Source organism: Neophocaena asiaeorientalis, unplaced genomic scaffold, assembly GCF_003031525.2.
Source record: "Neophocaena asiaeorientalis asiaeorientalis breed wild unplaced genomic scaffold, Neophocaena_asiaeorientalis_V1.1 scaffold464, whole genome shotgun sequence".
Taxonomy (NCBI): domain Eukaryota; kingdom Metazoa; phylum Chordata; class Mammalia; order Artiodactyla; family Phocoenidae; genus Neophocaena; species Neophocaena asiaeorientalis.
The window spans coordinates 388,742-396,735 of record NW_020174569.1 but is presented as its reverse complement, the minus strand read 5'-3'; positions in this window follow the sequence as shown (position 1 = coordinate 396,735).

Genomic DNA, 7,994 nt, shown 5'->3' with positions numbered 1-7,994 from the left:
ATACATGTTTAGTGGCCTGGATTTCTTTTTTCTTTTTTCTTTGATGTCAAAATCTATGTAAAGGAAAGTGGTTTTTTTTTTTTTAACCAGTTTAAATGCCAGTTATAAAAGTGCTGTACTTTGAAACATCTAATCTTGAATTCAAATATATTCTTTTACTTCTTAAAGTCTACAACAACAAATCAAAAATAGGCTATCTGAGCTCACATGTTGTTATTGCAGTGGCTTCCTCTCCAGTTATTATTCTTCTAACTCTGATGTTTTAAAATTAAAGCAACTAATCCCACATCATATTTCCTATTTTTTTAAAGTTTATGTGAAATCTCTTCAATGTCTGTGCATGGGGGGATTGAAGAGATGAAGGAGGGGTGCAACCTATTATGACTTGTTTCAGTTTTACGTTTTTATTACTATATTTTTATTTTTCCTGAACACATCTTTCTAGAAAAAGAAAATAATTAGTGGTCCATACTCCCATTGGATACAAAGATTTCACTGACAAGTGACTGTCTAAAATGTTCACTTGAACAGCATGCAACAACACCCGTATAGGGACTGTACATTGAAGATGAACTACCAGACAGGTTAGGCAAGCCGTCTAAGCTATTTTTAGTTATAAAGATACTGTAGAAATAATTTTTCAGAGATTCCTTTAACCCTTAGAAATATTTCAGTGATCATTTCTAGTGTTACATGAAGAATTATTCTTTACCCTCCAATTAGAGCATTAAAATTTTCAGTAAACAGTTCCAAATGTCAGAATATATTGTTTGCTTAGCCCATTAGTCTGCAAATTTGAAATCATTTTGTTAACTCCATTTTATCAGCCACATTTACTTCCTTATTCATATCTGCTGCATGTCAGCACATACATTGAGCACCTAAGCTTAAGTAGACCTTGTCAATGCTGAAACAAAGAATATATAAATTAGCTTTAACAGTATACCCCCAACATACTGTTTTAGGTGACTACAGATTCCATTTTTTATCAGCTACTCTATAGCCTGAATTACTAAAGCTTTTACAGTATAGACAGCATGAGGCCAGGTTTCACAGAGATTTTTTTGAATAACATGGACATCACGACACATCTATTAATAACTGCATCCTGAAATAAGCAAAGTCAGTTTTGTAATATGTTCTCTGTAGTACGAACAAGTAAAAAGATTTTTAAAAAGCCATGTAGTACACACAGCAGGCTCACTGCAGTAAGAATGGATTCATATGTGCACAAAATTTAGACAAGTATGAAAAACATCTCTTACTTTGTAATTTCTGCTTTTCTTTCTATTCTTTCAACTTCCTCAGTAAAGACTGAAAAATATTTTTTGAAAGATCTGACAACCCCCACATTTTTTGTTCTCTTTTCTCTGACAGTGAGAATTTTCACATAAAAGAAAAGCATTTCTAATAAGTAATGTGCTGTTAAGGACAGGATATATTGTTCAATGATTAAAGAATTTAAGTATTTTAAAATCAAAATAACATATTTAGTCATTACAATTAATATATTTAGACATGGTTCTTTCCAAGTGAAATGAAAAGTGATAGGTGCTCTCTTCTATGGGTTTAAAGGAAGTTTATAAAAATCCAACCAGCATAACAAATACATTTTTTATTAATCTTTTACAGTCTGTCCTCTGGCCCACAATAACTCATGTCCTTTCCAAGTGCAAAATACATTCAAACTCCCCCAAGTTTCCCAAAAGTCTCATCCCATTATAGCAACAGGTCGAAGTCCAAAATCTCATCATCCCATCAGTTCAAAGTCCAAAATCTAAATCAGACCCAGGTACAGATGAGACTTCTCTATTTAATCCATTAAGGACAGCTGCTAAGGAACAATTCCACTCCATCTGTTGACATGTGAAACTAAAGAGACAAGCTATCTGACACTCCCAAAATGTAGTCTGGACAGACAAAGAGCAATAGTTACAGAAATTCTAGTTCAAAAATGGGAGAAGTGAATGTAAAAAGGACATAATAGTTCTGAACTCCAGCTGGGAAAATGTTGGATTTTTCTGGATTAAGTTTCAAAGTCTGGGAAATTTTTCTAATGGTTCTCAGCTCTATCTTTTGCTCTCTTGTTGCTGCCCTTTGAGTCATCCTTCCTTTTTCATGAAAGACAGCACATGTTCATAGGTCTAAAATGTAAACTGCATATTGTTTTAAATGAAGAATTTGTCTTCTTGAATCAAATATTTTCTCAATCTCCTACATATCTGCATAATATTCCATTGTATGGAGGTAGCATTTTTTAATTTAACTAGTCCCTAGCAATGGTTATTTTGATTGCAGACAACTTTTCTTAATTATAGACAGTGTTGTAATTAGCATACTTGTGTGTGTGTGTATCTGTGAAACATATGTGTATGTATAGATATAGCTATGTGATTACACAAATATTTGTAGTGAGACAAGCTAAGACCTGGGACCTGGGACACTTTGCTATGGTGCTTATGAGACAGGCTGGGACCTAGGACCCTTTGCTGCAGTGCTGCAGTGCTACAGTGCTTGCACCTGGACAAACATCTCCTCGAGCAACAAAATACAAAGAAACTATAAGGGACTAAAAATAACTGCATGCATGTGCAGTTGGGGCAAATTATGGACACCAAGATACAAAAAGACCAAAAACCCAACTGCCACTTCTGAGGAGCCAGGAGCAAAAGCAGGGTACTGTTCGTGCACAGTGCACACAACACCACAAAAAGGGTGGGCAAACCACCTAAGACACCCCTGCAGCCCAACCCCTGGACCCACCCCTACCCTCACCCCATAATAGGAAACAGCTTGCCCCCCATCAGGGAGTGAGCAAGGGAACCTGTTACTTGTTTTCCTCCCTCCAATAAATCCTTGCCTGAATTTCTTGTCTGGCCTCTTATCAACTTCTATTGATTAAGGAAGGACAAGAACCCTGGTCGGTAACAGTAGGATAAATTTCTAGAAATGAAATTGTTGGGGTAAATGTTATGCCCACTTAAAATTTTAATACATATTACAACTTATCCTCAAAATGATTAAAATGATTTATACTCCCACCTCTGAGTCATAGTTTCTGTGTTCCACAAACTGCCTTTAATATTTTTTAAAAATCAATCTATTCTTTTCCAACACAGTGAGTCCCCTACAAACAAACAAGTTCCATTCTGAGATCATGTTCATAAGTCCAATTTGTTTGTAAGTCCAACAAAGCTAGCCTAGGTACCCAACTAACACAGTCGGCTATATAGTACTATACTGTAATAGGTTTATAATACTTTTCACACAAATAATACATAAAAAACAAACACAAAAAATAAAGAAAACATTTTTAATCTTACAGTACAGTACCTTGAAAAGTACAGTAGTACCAGCTATATCACCACTGCTTGTATGCTTGCTTCCAGACATCCTGGGCTTGAAATAAAGATTCTGTACTACTATACTCTATATAGTACTATACAGTAAAGTACACAAAAGCACAACCACTTGTAGAGGATGCACACACATGACAATGTATGCCAGACACGTGAACTAACTTACATGATTGGACATGTGAACACACGTTCACATCTTTGAAAGTTCACAACTTGAAGGTTCATATGTAGGGAACTTACTGTATTATGCAAAATTTTATATTTCATTATGTTTTAGTTTGCATATTAAACTATTAGTAAACTTTAGCAATGTTATTGTATTAATTTCTTTGTAAACATATATGCATATCTTTTGTTCACCTATCTTTGAGTTTGTTCATTTTTTTCATGTTGATTTATATAAGCTTTTATATAGCAAGAAAACTGCCCCTTTGTCATATGTGCCATTAATATATCCAAGTTTGTTTCGTTATTAAAATTTTATACGTGTTTATTAGTATAAATATGTAAAATGTATATGATGTATTGGAAGGCCCCCCCCGTATTCTTCAGTGCCCCCCTACCTAATATGTTCTTACTTATACAGGAAGCATTGATCAAATTTTATTAAATAGGACATGTTAAATCCCAACAGAGAATACTGACTATTATTGATTCTGATATTGATGGTTACTGTAATAAACTAAGCTAAGCCATTCAATCTTATCAGTAATCCCTTGCATGCTTATCTCAAGTCTCTGCTATAAGATGTTGGCAAGAAATTGGGTCTTCAGCAAAAAAGGATCATTTCAGAGCCTTGGTAGAAATGCATGTATTGGATATTCTTAACTATTCTGCAATGAATAGAATCTTGCATATTTGGAGTTAAAGAAAAAATTAAAAACTGGTTAAAAGAACCTGGGTAAGCTGACATCATTACCATGAGTGGACCACAGTGAACTGACACCAGGTAATGAATCAGAATTTTCAGAACTCTTTTTAGTCCAGAAGCAGATGATACTAGAAAAAATTGTGTTAAACCAAGATCCAGCAGGACAAAAAATAATGATAAAAAGGACTGAATTAAATAAGAAAGATTAATTGTGATTATTTGTTCTAGAACACTGTTGGTATTTAAAATATTTTCTATCTCCTGATAAGCATCTATGGAAGTCATTTCTCTTATTGATATATCTCTAAGTCTCACTTTAGACATATACTTTTGTTTGGTTTTGTTTTTTAGATGCTTTGTCAGTTTGAATACAATTCTTATTATTTTGATAAATTTATGGCATAGTTGATTATAAAGTAGTCTTGAGTAATAACCTCATAATAAAAGTGATAAAATTCCAAAAATAAAAAGGATCTGATACTCCCACGTAACGAAAACATTTTGAAGCAATAATAATAATTGGTATAATAATAAATTGGTATAATATAATCATATTTGAGTTTCTACTTGTACAGGGTAGTTACCAGGCTAAAAGAATACAGAAAAAAGTAAAGCATAAATTGTCCTTTTTTTTTTTTTGGCTGTGCTGTGTGGCTTGTGGGATTTTAGTTCCCTGACCATAGATTGAATCTGAGCTCTTGGCAGTGAGAACATGGAGTACTAACCATTGGATCTCCAGGGATTTCCCATAAATGAACCTATTTACCAAACAGAAAAGACTTCCAGATATAGAAAACAAACTTACGGTTACCAAGGGGGAAATAGGGGGATAAATTGGAAGATTGAGATTGACATATACACAGTACTATATATAAAATAGATAACTAATAAGAATCTACTGTATAGCACAGGGAATTCTACTCAGTACTCTGTAATGACCTATATGGGAATAGAATTTTAAAAAGAGTGGATATATGTATATGTATAACTGATTCACTTTGCTGTACTCCTGAAACTAACAACATTGTAAATCAACTATACTCCAAAAAAATTAATTTTAAAAAGCATAAAATGTCCTTGTCTTCACTGAACTTACATTCTAATGAAGCGAGGCAGACAATATTTAAGTTAATAGACAAATAATCAATAACATTTTCCAGTGTAAAAAGTATTTAAAAGGAAATATGCAAGATGAAAGAACTTGGAGAAACAAATGGACAAATCAAGGAAAACCTATTTGATGAGCTGTGACCTGAAAATGATAAATATTCAGTTGTGTGAAGATGTTAAGAATGAATAACAAAATAAATTTTAGACAAATTAGAAAGTCAACTCATTAAAGGAAATAAAATATTTTAAAAATCTAGAAAAATATATGAATATTTATTTACATTCATATTCTAAGCATAAAAAACAAAGTAAAACACACATAAATGAAAATTTTGATATATCTGACTGCCTGAAATGTGATATTTTACCTGTGAGAAAATATAAGCAGAAGGAAATGCAATAAACTGAAGAAAGCACTTGCTGTGGCTATAAGTGAAAAGAATATTTATTGCCTTTAATATATAAATAAATACATTCTAAATCAATTTAATAAGAAATAATAATTTCTTAATAATAATAAATTCTTCTTATTATTTCTTATTAAGATAATAAGAAATAATGCTTTTCCAGTAGAAAATAGCCAAAACACATGGAGAGGAAATTCACAAAAGAAAAATAAAAAGAATTAATATGTCTAAAATATTCAAACTCTGAATTAATCAATCACCTGAAAGGTAAAACAGTCACATATAACTGAAAAAATGAAATAAAATGTGGTGTTTGTGAGCATGAATAAAAATCTTAGATGCATACCTGAATAGATACTTTTCCAAAGAAAACACAGATGGCCAATAGGCACATGAAAAGATGCTCAGCATCATTAATCATCAGAGAAATGCAAATTAAAACCACAAGACATCACCTCACACTTGTCAGAAAGACTGTCATCAAAAAGACCACAAATAACAAATGTTTGCAAGGCTGTGGATAAAAGTGACCTTGTATGCTGTTGGTGGGAATGTAAATTGGTGCAACCACTGTGAAAACGTATGGAGCTTCCTCAAAATACTAAAAATAGAACTTCCATATGACCTAGCAATTTTACTCCTGGGTATATATCCAAAAAACTAAACACAAATTTTAAAAGTTATATGCACCCCAATGTTCATAGCAGCATTATTTATAATTGCCAAGATATGGAGGCAACCCAAGTGCCTGTCAACAGATGAATGGATAAAGAAGATATGGTACATATACACAATGGAATACTACTCAGCCATAAAAAAGAATGAAACTTTGCCATTTGCAGCAACATGGATGGACTTGGAGGGCATTATGCTAAGTGAAATACGTCAGATAGAGAAAGACAAATACTGTATTATATCACATATGTGGAATCTAAAAAATAAAACAAACTAGTAAATATAACATAAAAGAAACAGATTCACAGATATAGAGAAAAAAAACAAGTGGTTACCAGTGGGGAGAGGAATGAGGGAGGAGCCAAACAGGGGCAGGGAATTAAGAGGTAAAAATTATTACATATAAAATAAGCTTCAAGGATATATTGTACAACACAGGGAATATTGTCAATATTCTATAATAACTATAAATGGAATACAAACTTTAAAAATTGTGAATCACTATTTCATAACCCTGAAACTTATTTAATAGTGTACATCAATTATATCTCAAAAAAAAAACACTTAGATACACTAGGTAGGAAAACAAGTTACTTTCTGCAGCATAATTTAAAAATCTTAGAAATGTTTAAAGCCCAAATTTTATTACTAGAAATGTATTATTATTTATTCTAATGAAAAATTATATGCTATAATGAAGACTTATGAAAACTAATGTTTCTATCAGTATATTTTACTTAAATTTGTAAATATATCAACAAAAAAACTGATGAAAATATCTTGGTAAAAATACATTACTGAATATTACTGAATATTGTGCAATTCTAAAAATATATGCCAGTGCCATACTGTTTTGATTACTGTGGCTTTGCAATACATTTTGAAATCAGGACATGTAATGCTTCTAGCTTTGTTCTTCTTCCTGAAGACTGATTTGGCTATTCATGATCTTTTGTGGTTCCATATAAATTTTAGAATGTTTTTTTCTATTTTTGTAAAAAATGTCATTAGGATTTTTAAAAAGATTGCGTTGACTCTGTAGATTGCTTTGGGTAATACGAACATTTTAACAGTGGAACAGAATAAAGAGTTCAGAAATAAGTCCATGCATATAAGGTCAACTGATTTTCAACAAGGATGCCAAGAATACACAATAGGAAAATGATAGTCTCGTCAACAAATGTTACTGAGAAAATTAGATATCCACATGCAAAAGAATAAAGTTAGACTCCTAACTTATACCACACACAAAAACAAACTCAAAAATGGAATAAAGACAACTTTAAGATCTGAAACTGTAAAATTCCTAGAAGAAAATATAGGGGTAAAGCTTGCTGTCATTGGTATTGGCAATGATTTTATGGATATGACACCAAAAACACAAGTTACATAAGTAAAAATAGACAAGTGGGATTACATCAAACTAAAAAGCTTCTGCACAGCAAGGGAAATGATCAACAGAGTGAAAAGGCTACCAATAGAATAGAAGAACATATTTGCAAACAATATATCCAATAAAGGATTAAAATCCAAAATATATAAGGAACTCCCACAACTCAATAGCAAATAAAA